Source organism: Sinohyriopsis cumingii, unplaced genomic scaffold (assembly GCF_028554795.1).
Source record: "Sinohyriopsis cumingii isolate HCF-2022 unplaced genomic scaffold, ASM2855479v2 utg003322l, whole genome shotgun sequence".
NCBI lineage: Eukaryota > Metazoa > Mollusca > Bivalvia > Unionida > Unionidae > Sinohyriopsis > Sinohyriopsis cumingii.
Window position 1 is genome coordinate 101,228 of NW_028316456.1, and position 18,164 is coordinate 119,391.

The 18,164-nt window shown below is 35.2% G+C and overlaps 6 non-coding genes across 6 annotated transcripts; all 6 read left to right on the forward strand.

The window, feature by feature from the left end:
• Positions 1-1,747: 1,747 nt before the first annotated feature.
• Positions 1,748-1,819, forward strand: Trnap-cgg (transfer RNA proline (anticodon CGG)). The gene has a single exon. It is a non-coding gene; the product is annotated as a tRNA-Pro (tRNA).
• Positions 1,820-3,584: 1,765 nt separating this feature from the next.
• On the forward strand, positions 3,585-3,656 carry Trnap-agg (transfer RNA proline (anticodon AGG)). The gene has a single exon. It is a non-coding gene; the product is annotated as a tRNA-Pro (tRNA).
• Positions 3,657-8,163: 4,507 nt separating this feature from the next.
• Trnap-agg (transfer RNA proline (anticodon AGG)) lies at positions 8,164-8,235 on the forward strand. The gene has a single exon. It is a non-coding gene; the product is annotated as a tRNA-Pro (tRNA).
• A 2,021-nt stretch (positions 8,236-10,256) lies between these two features.
• On the forward strand, positions 10,257-10,328 carry Trnap-cgg (transfer RNA proline (anticodon CGG)). Its single transcript has one exon. It is a non-coding gene; the product is annotated as a tRNA-Pro (tRNA).
• A 1,765-nt stretch (positions 10,329-12,093) lies between these two features.
• On the forward strand, positions 12,094-12,165 carry Trnap-agg (transfer RNA proline (anticodon AGG)). Its single transcript has one exon. It is a non-coding gene; the product is annotated as a tRNA-Pro (tRNA).
• Positions 12,166-16,666: 4,501 nt separating this feature from the next.
• On the forward strand, positions 16,667-16,738 carry Trnap-agg (transfer RNA proline (anticodon AGG)). Its single transcript has one exon. It is a non-coding gene; the product is annotated as a tRNA-Pro (tRNA).
• The last annotated feature ends 1,426 nt before the right edge of the window (positions 16,739-18,164 follow it).

The following is an 18,164-nucleotide window of genomic DNA, read 5'->3' on the forward strand; positions in this document are numbered from 1 at the left end:
AGTGGAAAGTAATTATGTGAATACGAGTTGTTGGTATACCAATTTTGTTTTATATAAAATCAAGGGTGCCAAAATACGCTTGAAAAATCAGCGTCCTCAATGTAGCTATAGCGGTTCTTATAATCATGTCTGCAAGCTAATATTCGTCAAAAGACATTGAAAATTTCATACAGGAGATATATAGACATTTCAATTTATCATGCTTTACAAATGGTATGACCATGGCCAACAACAAGAGTAAACAGATACATTTCTAATCTATCTACGGTGCACAATTGTATCCCATGTATAACGATATAAGCATGGAAATGTTAAAAAGGATTATCAGTGCTAATACTTAACGAATTAAATATATGAAGACCTATCCGAGATGATGCTACACGTCTCTTCTTCCAAATATCTACAGCAATCATAGCCAAAATCACGCCTACAAATCTAGACCAAGAGTGTTTAATAAAAGTCGTTAGGCACGTGGTAAAGATTATTTACACACATTGTCATGCGAAACCTTTTGGTGCATATAACAGCAGTGCACCATTCAAAGCATCGATTATCTCTTCTGTTCCATTTGATACCATGCCTCTGGGACGTTGAATCGACAGCAATGAAAATGCGTCAGCCGCCATAATTTCTAGTTGGAGAGTTCATTCTTTGACACTACTCGAAGGTTAATTCCAGCTTAGATATTTTTTTATACTCCAAATACCGGAAGGAATGACTCAAGGTTTTACATTTCCATGAAGGCAACACTCAGTTTCATTGATTGCAAGAGAAGCTGGCTTTTTCTTCCGAGTTATCTATAGGAATTCCATGCGCTAAACAACAGTGATGTGATGCGATTTTGATTTTGAACGTAGCTTTAACAGTTTTTCAGTCATATCGCTTCGATACCTGCAATGTGCCACTTTATAGTGATGTCTAGCAGTGGGGCATCATGCCGCAGACATGTATTATGATATCCCACCCAGTCACATTATCCTAACACCAGGCCGACCAGTCCTAACACTAACCTCTTAATGCTGAGCGCCAAAAGAGGCATCTGGTAGTACCATTTGTGTAAGTACTCCATGTAATATTTGAATACAGTAGTTAAAGAACCCCAAAGCTGAATTAGAAGTATTAACATATATTGTTATGCATCTCTTTATTGAATTGGGATAAAGGGATGGTATTATTATTGTGTTGAAAAAATATGCTAAAGATAATAATTCATTTCTTAATTGTTATGACGAAAATATATTTATTTGTTCAAGTGTATAGTTGGTCCTAATAATTTATATGATCGGCTATGATGAAAGCATTTCCTGTTGGTCGAATTAAACGGATATATTCATACGTCTTAAGATGGCTATATTTTGGTAGCTGACCCTGATGAAACTGAAAATCTACACAATGCTCACAATGGTTACTGACTAGTTCCTGAACGTTAACTGCTAAGAAGGAATGTCTAAGCAACTTTTAAAAAAGAACAGTAAACGAACTAGTGTTTTAACAGTATGAAGCTGGGATGGTGTTGTATTTAGCGAAGACACATTTTGTGGACTTTTCGTAAGTGGTTTTTTGACACTTATCATATGTCAATGTCATTTATATATTCTGCCACGCTGTATCATAAAACTTGACCGTAAGCTAGCAAAACCATACAGTAATGACAAAATCCACTGAGGTATGCTGCATTAAATGTTTAGCCAACACTATTAAACTTGTCATACAGGCAATTATCGGAACAGATATAATTTTTAACTACGGCTCGTTGGTCTAGGGGTATGATTCTCGCTTCGGGTGCGAGAGGTCCCGGGTTCAAATCCCGGACGAGCCCAATATTTTATTATGTTTCACGTCGCCCACTTTGTCTCTATCGTTACTATAATGCCGAATCTTTCTTCACTTTTTTCTAAACTCTTCATTTTAATTGTTTCAAATAGCACAAAACATCTCACCGCTAAACCTGGTCACATGCACTAATACATATATGTAACTAAAAGTATATATCTACACAAAGGTCTGATTAACATTTGTGTACAATGACATATTGACAAAAACATCAGTGCAAGACAAATGTGTGCCTAAAGAGTGACAGGTGTATTCGACAGCATAAATCGTTGGTCAAAGGAACTAGTTATATCTTTGGGTATCATAACTCTCGTTCAGCATGTAATTCAGTAACAGGAAGGTCTAAACATTAGACACCTGGCCTGCACTAATGACAACGAAATAGAATCGTAAATATTGTGACTGAATGTGTGATATTTGGTCACACATTTTCAATACAAAGAATTATGTGAATGTGACTTGGTGCTATATCAGTTATTTATAAAAGAAAACGAGACGATATTCGCATGAAAAATTAGCGTCCTCTTTGTATTTATATACGATAGTACAACCAAACCTGTAAACAAATATTCTACAAAAAAGACATTAAGAACTATATACACAAGGTATATTGAAAATTAAATCTCATCGAACTTTGCTGATGACATGATCAAGGCCATCATCAAGAGCACACATAGAAATGATGATTGGTATAACAGCTATAAAACGAGAAGGTACTCATTTCTTATCTCTGTGCGACGCACGATTTTATCCCATGTATGATGGTTTTAGTTCTAAAGATGTCCATTTTCTATAGCTGTCAGAATTGTAATATAGATAAGCAGATTAGCTTGCGCATGTCACGTATAAGTCTAGACAAGTGAAAACAGCAATGACAATTCGATAATCAATAGTATGTATCTTTCATCTAATAACGTCATATCTACATGACGATATTCAGATTAAATAATATCAAAGAAAGTAGAAATTGAACAATTTGTTACATTGTTTCGATGAGATAATACATCACATTAATCAGTCGAGTAATATTGCCTTTCAACACCAATTACTACATAGTCGTTGAAACACCTATATTCTTCAATGAGTGTTCCCAAAACTTAACAGAAATTTCAACAATCTGGAACACACAAAAACAATTGGATGCAGATCTTTCTGTTTCTCTTATGGCGCTAAATAAGTTGTAGTAGATTTTGTTGTTATCGAATAATGGTTTTCAGACATCGTAGCGATATGTCTGAAAAATTCATAACATTGAAGTAATGTATCATTGACCAGTATCCACCATAACTAAATATCACTTCGCATTAAATTGCAAAGACTATTCGTTGCTGTAAGCCGAAGGATGGAAACAAAATACAAAGAATACGTGACATAATTCTGCTCATCGTGAAATATAGTATACATGTAATGCATTGAACATGTAAAGCTTTATCATTTGATTTATATATTCTGTTTATCAATGTTTCAAAAGTCTGTTTCAGTATTTTGATGCAATTTAACCTTTAAATACTATTACAAAATGTCCTTTATCATACATCTGATCGTCACTGATAAGTTCAGTTTTAGCACATTTCACAAGCGTTATCTTGTCAGTCGTCATTACCCAACGTCATCTATGGATTTTGCAACGCTGTATCATAAAACATGAAAGTAACTTGGTGCAGGTATACATCAATGATAAAAAGATAGAGATATGCTGCATTATACTATACAACTTCCATCATTAATCTTCACATTCTCTTTTTCGACACGGCTCGTTGGTCTAGGGGTATGATTCTCGCTTAGGGTGCGAGAGGTCCCGGGTTCAAATCCCGGACGAGCCCAACGTTTTTAATCATGTTCCTACTTAGTCCACTTTGTCTCGATGTTTGCAAATATTCTTCAAGAGACATTAAACAATATATATGAGATTGATGGATATTTCAATCGTATTTGACTTTACATATGACATGAATGTGACCAACATAAAGAGTACACAATGTGATAACTGATAGAGCATTACAAAACGAGAACGAGTTCATATCTAATGTATCCACGATGCATGATTTTATCCATTGTATGATGCTATAAACAAGAGAATATAACAAGGGATCATCAGTCCTAATATATACTTAAGGAATTATATATATATATATATATATATATATATATATATATATATATATATAGATATAGATATAGATATAGATAAAGATATAGATATATAATTGTTTGTGTGAGTGTGATTTGAATTTTTAACGTAGCTTTAACAATCTTTTGAGTCATATCGCTACGATGTCCGCAGTGATGTCTAGCACCGGGGCATCATGACACAGACATGTAGCATGATGTCCCACTCAGTCACATTATCCTGAAACAAGGTCAACCAGTCCTATATCTAACCTCTTAATGCTGAGCGACTAGCGATTTATGCCGATAAATCAGTCTTTCACCCGTGATGATGCTGATTCTCTGATGAGGGGCTGATACCACAACATCGTCCATCAGTATCAACACAGATTTGTGGTGTTGATTTATCGGACTATTTGCGAGGCAGCTGTTAATACCATTTTTATGTCCTTTGTACGACTCGCCCGTGAATTGAAACTCCAACCTCCCGCATCCGAGGCGGACGCTCAAACCACTAGCCCACCGGAGCGGTCCAACACGGTAAAGAAACTTATTGCAATAGCAAAATGTGTACTGCTTTTAGGGATTCTATTATAAGCCGTCGAAATCAAAACATTAAAGAAACTTCGATTAAAGCCTTCAACTTAATTGATCTCTTATTCGTTGTTTTTTGATAATTTGTAGACTGTTAAACAAAATTAAAAGAACTACATTTTGAAAACAAATAATTCAAGGTATTAGTATACGGCTTGATTGTGTTCACTTTCGAAAGAACACAATATTGAAGCAAGTAAAACTGAACAGTACACTTTATAGTCAAATTTCTTTTCACATTAGATTGCGAAGACAATGTGTAGCTGTAAGCCGGTGGATAGGAAATTACGTCATAGTATAGATGCGTGAAAATTCTGCAGACTTTAAAGTACAATATACAGGTAAGGCATTGAAACAATACGCAATAACCATTTGACTTGTTTATTCTCTTTATCAATTCTTTTACAATTATTTTTGTCCAGCCATTGCGCGCGCATTTTAATTTTACCTTAATTGTAAGAAATATTCTTAAATCTCTGAAACGTCACTAAGTTTATTTTGGGCACTTTTCATAAGTGAGTTGTTGTCATTTATAATCAGTCAATGTTATGTATAGATTTGGCCACGAAGTATCATAAATCATGAATGTAACCAAGTAAACACATACATCATTGATAAATCAATCGAGTTATGCTGCATTAAAATGTACACCTTACAAAATTAAACTTGATACGCATGTTATTATCGGAAAAATCTTATTTTCAACACGGCTTGTTGATATAGGGGTGTTATTCTTGCATAGGGAGCGAGAAGTCCCGAACGAGCGCAACAGTTTAGCATGTGTTATGCTGCCCAATTTGTGGTGATCGATACAATAATGTTGAATTTTTCTTCACTTTAAATTTCTAAACTCACTATCTGTTTAATTGCTTCAAGGAGCACAAACGTCTAACAGCTAGGCTAGTCTCTGCATGAATTAAATATATGTAATGAAATATATATTTATACACTAAGCTCGATCAACACCTGTGTACAATGACAGATTGATGATAAATGTATAATCATTACATACATGTCCTTCCCTAATTGACTATGAAACGGCATCGTAAATTATGTGACAACGTATGCGATTTTGCTTCACACTTTTAAGTACAAAGAATCATGTGACTGAGTTGGTGTTATTCCACTTATTTATAAGAACAAGGTTGACAACATACGCTTGAAAACTTAGCGTCCTCAGTGTAGATACAGAAGATAGCTTAAACAATCCTACAAGCAAAAAGATCTTTAAAACTATATTCACTTTACAGATGAAATGACCATGGTCAACATCAAAAGTACACAGACAAGATGATAACTGATTTAATGTATACAAAACGAGTTCATTCCTAATCTAAATACGATGAACAATTTTATGCCATGCATGATAATATAAACAACTTTCAAAAGGGACTATGAATGCTAATAGATAATTAAATAGATAATCTCTTCTTTTCCAAATGAAACCAAACCTCTAGGACGTTGTATCGACAGGAAGTAATGAACATGCTTCAGTCACCTAAATTACAGTTTAATAAGTAATCTTTTTGCAACTACTGGAAGGATAATTCTAGCCAAAATATTTTTTATCTACTCTGTCCGAGAGGGTGACTCACGTTTCCATAAAGGTTACATTCTTTTGCTTTCATTACAAGATGAGCTGAGCTTTTCTTGCGAGTCATCTATCGAAATTCCATGCGGTAATCCAAACAAAATAGCATTGTATTTCAAAGTCCAAGAGGAAACACATCGAGTCTTTTCAATTAGCTTCTTTATTTTCAGAGAGATCGTAGCAAAATACAGACGCTGGCAATCTTGTCTTTGAAAAGTGCGTTCCGATTTCCCACCGTTCTGAGTCCAAACTAATGGCCCGACACGCCCATTCTGTCTAGAATCCATCAAAAACCTCCTTAGACACTGCAGACCCGTTGGTCTTGAAGTTTTGGTCCTTTACCACGGGAGACTATATTGATCGGAGGCATGTTCACCACTGACAGCGGCACACAGGTTATACAAAATCGCACATTGAATCCCAGATTATGCATCCCAGATATCAACTTCAGTCAAAATCAGAGCTCAAAATCCAGGCCCATTGTGAAACCTCCAAATTCACACTTCCAGAATCAGACCTTCAGATTCAGACCACTCTACAGCTTAAGATAACTCCTGCAAAGTGGAATGCTCCAAAATAAAATGTGTTGCTTAATGATATTACTGTGTGACTTGACTTTAAAAATACCCTGATCATGGTGCAATCCACGGCTAGAGAATTCAAGGTAATTTATCTTCCCACTTGAAGCACTTTGCTCGTGCAGCATTGGGTGAACCGAACAGCGTATTTGGATATACCTTAAAACGTCAATAAACGACTCTCGGGGGTAACGCTGTACGGGGAAAAGAAATTTGAGGACATTTTACTTAAGGTATAATGCGTAATCATTAATTACACATACAAATTACTTGACAGTCGACTTTAAGAAAACAAATGAATCAAAGGACCTAATATGAACTAACCAAAGGCTATATATGATGAAAACAATATGGTCATTATGATTTACATATAGGAGATCCATGATATATTTATATCAGAAAGCCTATAAACAATATAACATTAAACAGATTCATTTCATTGGAGTGAGAAACTGGCGAGCATTCCATAAACACGAGGTGAGGTCTGCAAAGACACATTAGCATGCAAAATGTTTTGTTATATAAGATAAAAGCTATGCAACATTCAACGGAAAGTTCTCTCTTCTGTTGGAACTTACACCATGTCTCTGGGAATATCACTTGACAGAAAGCAATACAAAAGCTTCAACCACCTCAATTCTAGTTGTAAAGGTAATGTTTTTGCAACTACAAGATGGTAATTCCAGCTGAAATAATGTTATACTCACTCTGAATACCTGATTGAATGACTCAATGTTTCACGCTTCCATGAAGGTAACACTCTTTTGCTTTCATTGCTAGACGAGCGGGTTTTTCCATTCGAGTCATCAATCGAAATTTCATGCGCTAAACACAACGAAATGTTATTGTATTTATAAGTCCAAAAGTAACTACACCAAATCTTTTCTATTAGTATCTTTAGTTTACGTGAGATTACAAAGTATACACGATGACAACATTGCCTTTTACAAGCGCGATCCAGTGTTTAATGGACTAATTATATGATACTGTCCATTTATATGTACATTTCCTAGTTCTGTGGAATTCCAACTTTAAAACACAAATACAGCTACTTTGATAATAACTAAAACATGACAAAAACAAAAATACCAAAGAAAACTGGAAACAAATTTTGATGCAATAACAACAAATGGCTATTGCTATCAGGGAATTCTATTTTAGAAGCGGTTACAATGAAAACATTAAAGAAAATCTAATATGGGCATGTACCATTCAAATGTAACTTCGATGATCACCGATAAATTCAGTTTGAGCTCTTTTTATAAACGTTATCTTGTCAATCGTCATTTACTCAATGTCATTCATAGATTTTGCGACGCTGGATCATACACATGAACGTAACCTGGTGAAGGCATACAGCAATAATAAATAAAGCGAGGTATGCATCATTACAACGTACAACATCCATCTTTAAACTTGACATTCATACAATTATCGGAACAGACATTTCATCATCACGGCTCGTTGGTCTAGGGGTATGATTCTCGCTTAGGGTGCGAGAGGTCCCGGGTTCAAATCCCGGACGAGCCCAACATTTTATCATGTTTTAATTTGCCCACTTTGTCGCCATCGATAATATCCTACTTTACTAAAACTTATTAAGCCCACATTTTGTTTTAATTCCTTTAAAGAGCAAAAGCGTCTAACAGCCAAGCCAGATAAGCAATGAAATATACATTTCTTCACTAAGCTCTGAGTAACACCTGTACACAATGACAATCTGATATTGATAACAAAGAATTGTCAATGTAGTGTCATCGTAAATTATCTGACTACATATATGGTATATTATTGCACATTTTTCAGTGGAAAGTAATTATGTGAATACGAGTTGTTGGTATACCAATTTTGTTTTATATAAAATCAAGGGTGCCAAAATACGCTTGAAAAATCAGCGTCCTCAATGTAGCTATAGCGGTTCTTATAATCATGTCTGCAAGCTAATATTCGTCAAAAGACATTGAAAATTTCATACAGGAGATATATAGACATTTCAATTTATCATGCTTTACAAATGGTATGACCATGGCCAACAACAAGAGTAAACAGATACATTTCTAATCTATCTACGGTGCACAATTGTATCCCATGTATAACGATATAAGCATGGAAATGTTAAAAAGGATTATCAGTGCTAATACTTAACGAATTAAATATATGAAGACCTATCCGAGATGATGCTACACGTCTCTTCTTCCAAATATCTACAGCAATCATAGCCAAAATCACGCCTACAAATCTAGACCAAGAGTGTTTAATAAAAGTCGTTAGGCACGTGGTAAAGATTATTTACACACATTGTCATGCGAAACCTTTTGGTGCATATAACAGCAGTGCACCATTCAAAGCATCGATTATCTCTTCTGTTCCATTTGATACCATGCCTCTGGGACGTTGAATCGACAGCAATGAAAATGCGTCAGCCGCCATAATTTCTAGTTGGAGAGTTCATTCTTTGACACTACTCGAAGGTTAATTCCAGCTTAGATATTTTTTTATACTCCAAATACCGGAAGGAATGACTCAAGGTTTTACATTTCCATGAAGGCAACACTCAGTTTCATTGATTGCAAGAGAAGCTGGCTTTTTCTTCCGAGTTATCTATAGGAATTCCATGCGCTAAACAACAGTGATGTGATGCGATTTTGATTTTGAACGTAGCTTTAACAGTTTTTCAGTCATATCGCTTCGATACCTGCAATGTGCCACTTTATAGTGATGTCTAGCAGTGGGGCATCATGCCGCAGACATGTATTATGATATCCCACCCAGTCACATTATCCTAACACCAGGCCGACCAGTCCTAACACTAACCTCTTAATGCTGAGCGCCAAAAGAGGCATCTGGTAGTACCATTTGTGTAAGTACTCCATGTAATATTTGAATACAGTAGTTAAAGAACCCCAAAGCTGAATTAGAAGTATTAACATATATTGTTATGCATCTCTTTATTGAATTGGGATAAAGGGATGGTATTATTATTGTGTTGAAAAAATATGCTAAAGATAATAATTCATTTCTTAATTGTTATGACGAAAATATATTTATTTGTTCAAGTGTATAGTTGGTCCTAATAATTTATATGATCGGCTATGATGAAAGCATTTCCTGTTGGTCGAATTAAACGGATATATTCATACGTCTTAAGATGGCTATATTTTGGTAGCTGACCCTGATGAAACTGAAAATCTACACAATGCTCACAATGGTTACTGACTAGTTCCTGAACGTTAACTGCTAAGAAGGAATGTCTAAGCAACTTTTAAAAAAGAACAGTAAACGAACTAGTGTTTTAACAGTATGAAGCTGGGATGGTGTTGTATTTAGCGAAGACACATTTTGTGGACTTTTCGTAAGTGGTTTTTTGACACTTATCATATGTCAATGTCATTTATATATTCTGCCACGCTGTATCATAAAACTTGACCGTAAGCTAGCAAAACCATACAGTAATGACAAAATCCACTGAGGTATGCTGCATTAAATGTTTAGCCAACACTATTAAACTTGTCATACAGGCAATTATCGGAACAGATATAATTTTTAACTACGGCTCGTTGGTCTAGGGGTATGATTCTCGCTTCGGGTGCGAGAGGTCCCGGGTTCAAATCCCGGACGAGCCCAATATTTTATTATGTTTCACGTCGCCCACTTTGTCTCTATCGTTACTATAATGCCGAATCTTTCTTCACTTTTTTCTAAACTCTTCATTTTAATTGTTTCAAATAGCACAAAACATCTCACCGCTAAACCTGGTCACATGCACTAATACATATATGTAACTAAAAGTATATATCTACACAAAGGTCTGATTAACATTTGTGTACAATGACATATTGACAAAAACATCAGTGCAAGACAAATGTGTGCCTAAAGAGTGACAGGTGTATTCGACAGCATAAATCGTTGGTCAAAGGAACTAGTTATATCTTTGGGTATCATAACTCTCGTTCAGCATGTAATTCAGTAACAGGAAGGTCTAAACATTAGACACCTGGCCTGCACTAATGACAACGAAATAGAATCGTAAATATTGTGACTGAATGTGTGATATTTGGTCACACATTTTCAATACAAAGAATTATGTGAATGTGACTTGGTGCTATATCAGTTATTTATAAAAGAAAACGAGACGATATTCGCATGAAAAATTAGCGTCCTCTTTGTATTTATATACGATAGTACAACCAAACCTGTAAACAAATATTCTACAAAAAAGACATTAAGAACTATATACACAAGGTATATTGAAAATTAAATCTCATCGAACTTTGCTGATGACATGATCAAGGCCATCATCAAGAGCACACATAGAAATGATGATTGGTATAACAGCTATAAAACGAGAAGGTACTCATTTCTTATCTCTGTGCGACGCACGATTTTATCCCATGTATGATGGTTTTAGTTCTAAAGATGTCCATTTTCTATAGCTGTCAGAATTGTAATATAGATAAGCAGATTAGCTTGCGCATGTCACGTATAAGTCTAGACAAGTGAAAACAGCAATGACAATTCGATAATCAATAGTATGTATCTTTCATCTAATAACGTCATATCTACATGACGATATTCAGATTAAATAATATCAAAGAAAGTAGAAATTGAACAATTTGTTACATTGTTTCGATGAGATAATACATCACATTAATCAGTCGAGTAATATTGCCTTTCAACACCAATTACTACATAGTCGTTGAAACACCTATATTCTTCAATGAGTGTTCCCAAAACTTAACAGAAATTTCAACAATCTGGAACACACAAAAACAATTGGATGCAGATCTTTCTGTTTCTCTTATGGCGCTAAATAAGTTGTAGTAGATTTTGTTGTTATCGAATAATGGTTTTCAGACATCGTAGCGATATGTCTGAAAAATTCATAACATTGAAGTAATGTATCATTGACCAGTATCCACCATAACTAAATATCACTTCGCATTAAATTGCAAAGACTATTCGTTGCTGTAAGCCGAAGGATGGAAACAAAATACAAAGAATACGTGACATAATTCTGCTCATCGTGAAATATAGTATACATGTAATGCATTGAACATGTAAAGCTTTATCATTTGATTTATATATTCTGTTTATCAATGTTTCAAAAGTCTGTTTCAGTATTTTGATGCAATTTAACCTTTAAATACTATTACAAAATGTCCTTTATCATACATCTGATCGTCACTGATAAGTTCAGTTTTAGCACATTTCACAAGCGTTATCTTGTCAGTCGTCATTACCCAACGTCATCTATGGATTTTGCAACGCTGTATCATAAAACATGAAAGTAACTTGGTGCAGGTATACATCAATGATAAAAAGATAGAGATATGCTGCATTATACTATACAACTTCCATCATTAATCTTCACATTCTCTTTTTCGACACGGCTCGTTGGTCTAGGGGTATGATTCTCGCTTAGGGTGCGAGAGGTCCCGGGTTCAAATCCCGGACGAGCCCAACGTTTTTAATCATGTTCCTACTTCGTCCACTTTGTCTCGATGTTTGCAAATATTCTTCAAGAGACATTAAACAATATATATGAGATTGATGGATATTTCAATCGTATTTGACTTTACATATGACATGAATGTGACCAACATAAAGAGTACACAATGTGATAACTGATAGAGCATTACAAAACGAGAACGAGTTCATATCTAATGTATCCACGATGCATGATTTTATCCATTGTATGATGCTATAAACAAGAGAATATAACAAGGGATCATCAGTCCTAATATATACTTAAGGAATTATATATATATATATATATATATATATATATATATAGATATAGATATAGATATAGATATAGATAAAGATATAGATATATAATTGTTTGTGTGAGTGTGATTTGAATTTTTAACGTAGCTTTAACAATCTTTTGAGTCATATCGCTACGATGTCCGCAGTGATGTCTAGCACCGGGGCATCATGACACAGACATGTAGCATGATGTCCCACTCAGTCACATTATCCTGAAACAAGGTCAACCAGTCCTATATCTAACCTCTTAATGCTGAGCGACTAGCGATTTATGCCGATAAATCAGTCTTTCACCCGTGATGATGCTGATTCTCTGATGAGGGGCTGATACCACAACATCGTCCATCAGTATCAACACAGATTTGTGGTGTTGATTTATCGGACTATTTGCGAGGCAGCTGTTAATACCATTTTTATGTCCTTTGTACGACTCGCCCGTGAATTGAAACTCCAACCTCCCGCATCCGAGGCGGACGCTCAAACCACTAGCCCACCGGAGCGGTCCAACACGGTAAAGAAACTTATTGCAATAGCAAAATGTGTACTGCTTTTAGGGATTCTATTATAAGCCGTCGAAATCAAAACATTAAAGAAACTTCGATTAAAGCCTTCAACTTAATTGATCTCTTATTCGTTGTTTTTTGATAATTTGTAGACTGTTAAACAAAATTAAAAGAACTACATTTTGAAAACAAATAATTCAAGGTATTAGTATACGGCTTGATTGTGTTCACTTTCGAAAGAACACAATATTGAAGCAAGTAAAACTGAACAGTACACTTTATAGTCAAATTTCTTTTCACATTAGATTGCGAAGACAATGTGTAGCTGTAAGCCGGTGGATAGGAAATTACGTCATAGTATAGATGCGTGAAAATTCTGCAGACTTTAAAGTACAATATACAGGTAAGGCATTGAAACAATACGCAATAACCATTTGACTTGTTTATTCTCTTTATCAATTCTTTTACAATTATTTTTGTCCAGCCATTGCGCGCGCATTTTAATTTTACCTTAATTGTAAGAAATATTCTTAAATCTCTGAAACGTCACTAAGTTTATTTTGGGCACTTTTCATAAGTGAGTTGTTGTCATTTATAATCAGTCAATGTTATGTATAGATTTGGCCACGAAGTATCATAAATCATGAATGTAACCAAGTAAACACATACATCATTGATAAATCAATCGAGTTATGCTGCATTAAAATGTACACCTTACAAAATTAAACTTGATACGCATGTTATTATCGGAAAAATCTTATTTTCAACACGGCTTGTTGATATAGGGGTGTTATTCTTGCATAGGGAGCGAGAAGTCCCGAACGAGCGCAACAGTTTAGCATGTGTTATGCTGCCCAATTTGTGGTGATCGATACAATAATGTTGAATTTTTCTTCACTTTAAATTTCTAAACTCACTATCTGTTTAATTGCTTCAAGGAGCACAAACGTCTAACAGCTAGGCTAGTCTCTGCATGAATTAAATATATGTAATGAAATATATATTTATACACTAAGCTCGATCAACACCTGTGTACAATGACAGATTGATGATAAATGTATAATCATTACATACATGTCCTTCCCTAATTGACTATGAAACGGCATCGTAAATTATGTGACAACGTATGCGATTTTGCTTCACACTTTTAAGTACAAAGAATCATGTGACTGAGTTGGTGTTATTCCACTTATTTATAAGAACAAGGTTGACAACATACGCTTGAAAACTTAGCGTCCTCAGTGTAGATACAGAAGATAGCTTAAACAATCCTACAAGCAAAAAGATCTTTAAAACTATATTCACTTTACAGATGAAATGACCATGGTCAACATCAAAAGTACACAGACAAGATGATAACTGATTTAATGTATACAAAACGAGTTCATTCCTAATCTAAATATGATGAACAATTTTATGTCATGCATGATAATATAAACAACTTTAAAAAGGGACTATGAATGCTAATAGATAATTAAATAGATAATCTCTTCTTTTCCAAATGAAACCAAACCTCTAGGACGTTGTATCGACAGGAAGTAATGAACATGCTTCAGTCACCTAAATTACAGTTTAATAAGTAATCTTTTTGCAACTACTGGAAGGATAATTCTAGCCAAAATATTTTTTATCTACTCTGTCCGAGAGAGTGACTCACGTTTCCATAAAGGTTACATTCTTTTGCTTTCATTACAAGATGAGCTGAGCTTTTCTTGCGAGTCATCTATCGAAATTCCATGCGGTAATCCAAACAAAATAGCATTGTATTTCAAAGTCCAAGAGGAAACACATAGAGTCTTTTCAATTAGCTTCTTTATTTTCAGAGAGATCGTAGCAAAATACAAACGCTGGCAATCTTGTCTTTGAAAAGTGCGTTCCGATTTCCCACCGTTCTGAGTCCAAACTAATGGCCCGACACGCCCATTCTGTCTAGAATCCATCAAAAACCTCCTTAGACACTGCAGACCCGTTGGTCTTGAAGTTTTGGTCCTTTACCACGGGAGACTATATTGATCGGAGGCATGTTCACCACTGACAGCGGCACACAGGTTATACAAAATCGCACATTGAATCCCAGATTATGCATCCCAGATATCAACTTCAGTCAAAATCAGAGCTCAAAATCCAGGCCCATTGTGAAACCTCCAAATTCACACTTCCAGAATCAGACCTTCAGATTCAGACCACTCTACAGTTTAAGATAACTCCTGCAAAGTGGAATGCTCCAAAATAAAATGTGTTGCTTAATGATATTACTGTGTGACTTGACTTTAAAAATACCCTGATCATGGTGCAATCCACGGCTAGAGAATTCAAGGTAATTTATCTTCCCACTTGAAGCACTTTGCTCGTGCAGCATTGGGTGAACCGAACAGCGTATTTGGATATACCTTAAAACGTCAATAAACGACTCTCGGGGGTAACGCTGTACGGGGAAAAGAAATTTGAGGACATTTTACTTAAGGTATAATGCGTAATCATTAATTACACATACAAATTACTTGACAGTCGACTTTAAGAAAACAAATGAATCAAAGGACCTAATATGAACTAACCAAAGGCTATATATGATGAAAACAATATGGTCATTATGATTTACATATAGGAGATCCATGATATATTTATATCAGAAAGCCTATAAACAATATAACATTAAACAGATTCATTTCATTGGAGTGAGAAACTGGCGAGCATTCCATAAACACGAGGTGAGGTCTGCAAAGACACATTAGCATGCAAAATGTTTTGTTATATAAGATAAAAGCTATGCAACATTCAACGGAAAGTTCTCTCTTCTGTTGGAACTTACACCATGTCTCTGGGAATATCACTTGACAGAAAGCAATACAAAAGCTTCAACCACCTCAATTCTAGTTGTAAAGGTAATGTTTTTGCAACTACAAGATGGTAATTCCAGCTGAAATAATGTTATACTCACTCTGAATACCTGATTGAATGACTCAATGTTTCACGCTTCCATGAAGGTAACACTCTTTTGCTTTCATTGCTAGACGAGCGGGTTTTTCCATTCGAGTCATCAATCGAAATTTCATGCGCTAAACACAACGAAATGTTATTGTATTTATAAGTCCAAAAGTAACTACACCAAATCTTTTCTATTAGTATCTTTAGTTTACGTGAGATTACAAAGTATACACGATGACAACATTGCCTTTTACAAGCGCGATCCAGTGTTTAATGGACTAATTATATGATACTGTCCATTTATATGTACATTTCCTAGTTCTGTGGAATTCCAACTTTAAAACACAAATACAGCTACTTTGATAATAACTAAAACATGACAAAAACAAAAATACCAAAGAAAACTGGAAACAAATTTTGATGCAATAACAACAAATGGCTATTGCTATCAGGGAATTCTATTTTAGAAGCGGTTACAATGAAAACATTAAAGAAAATCTAATATGGGCATGTACCATTCAAATGTAACTTCGATGATCACCGATAAATTCAGTTTGAGCTCTTTTTATAAACGTTATCTTGTCAATCGTCATTTACTCAATGTCATTCATAGATTTTGCGACGCTGGATCATACACATGAACGTAACCTGGTGAAGGCATACAGCAATAATAAATAAAGCGAGGTATGCATCATTACAACGTACAACATCCATCTTTAAACTTGACATTCATACAATTATCGGAACAGACATTTCATCATCACGGCTCGTTGGTCTAGGGGTATGATTCTCGCTTAGGGTGCGAGAGGTCCCGGGTTCAAATCCCGGACGAGCCCAACATTTTATCATGTTTTAATTTGCCCACTTTGTCGCCATCGATAATATCCTACTTTACTAAAACTTATTAAGCCATCATTTTGTTTTAATTAATTTAAAGAGCAAAAGCGTCTAACAGCCAAGCCAGATAAGCAATGAAATATACATTTCTTCACTAAGCTCTGAGTAACACCTGTACACAATGACAATCTGATATTGATAACAAAGACTTGTCAATGTAGTGTCATCGTAAATTATCTGACTACATATATGGTATATTATTGCACATTTTTCAGTGGAAAGTAATTATGTGAATACGAGTTGTTGGTATACCAATTTTGTTTTATATAAAATCAAGGGTGCCAAAATACGCTTGAAAAATCAGCGTCCTCAATGTAGCTATAGCGGTTCTTATAATCATGTCTGCAAGCTAATATTCGTCAAAAGACATTGAAAATTTCATACAGGAGATATACAGACATTTCAATTTATCATGCTTTACAAATGGTATGACCATGGCCAACAACAAGAGTAAACAGATACATTTCTAATCTATCTACGGTGCACAATTGTATCCCATGTATAACGATATAAGCATGGAAATGTAAAAAAGGATTATCAGTGCTAATACTTAACGAATTAAATATATGAAGACCTATCCGAGATGATGCTACACGTCTCTTCTTCCAAATATCTACAGCAATCATAGCCAAAATCACGCCTACAAATCTAGACCAAGAGTGTTTAATAAAAGTCGTTAGGCACGTGGTAAAGATTATTTACACACATTGTCATGCGAAACCTTTTGGTGCATATAACAGCAGTGCACCATTCAAAGCATCGATTATCTCTTCTGTTCCATTTGATACCATGCCTCTGGGACGTTGAATCGACAGCAATGAAAATGCGTCAGCCGCCATAATTCTAGTTGGAGAGTTCATTCTTTGACACTACTCGAAGGTTAATTCCAGCTTAGATATTTTTTTATACTCCAAATACCGGAAGGAATGACTCAAGGTTTTACATTTCCATGAAGGCAACACTCAGTTTCATTGATTACAAGAGAAGCTGGCTTTTTCTTCCGAGTTATCTATAGGAATTCCATGCGCTAAACAACAGTGATGTGAAGCGATTTTGATTTTGAACGTAGCTTTAACAGTTTTTCAGTCATATCGCTTCGATACCTGCAATGTGCCACTTTATAGTGATGTCTAGCAGTGGGGCATCATGCCGCAGACATGTATTATGATATCCCACCCAGTCACATTATCCTAACACCAGGCCGACCAGTCCTAACACTAACCTCTTAATGCTGAGCGCCAAAAGAGGCATCTGGTAGTACCATTTGTGTAAGTACTCCATGTAATATTTGAATACAGTAGTTAAAGAACCCCAAAGCTGAATTAGAAGTATTAACATATATTGTTATGCATCTCTTTATTGAAT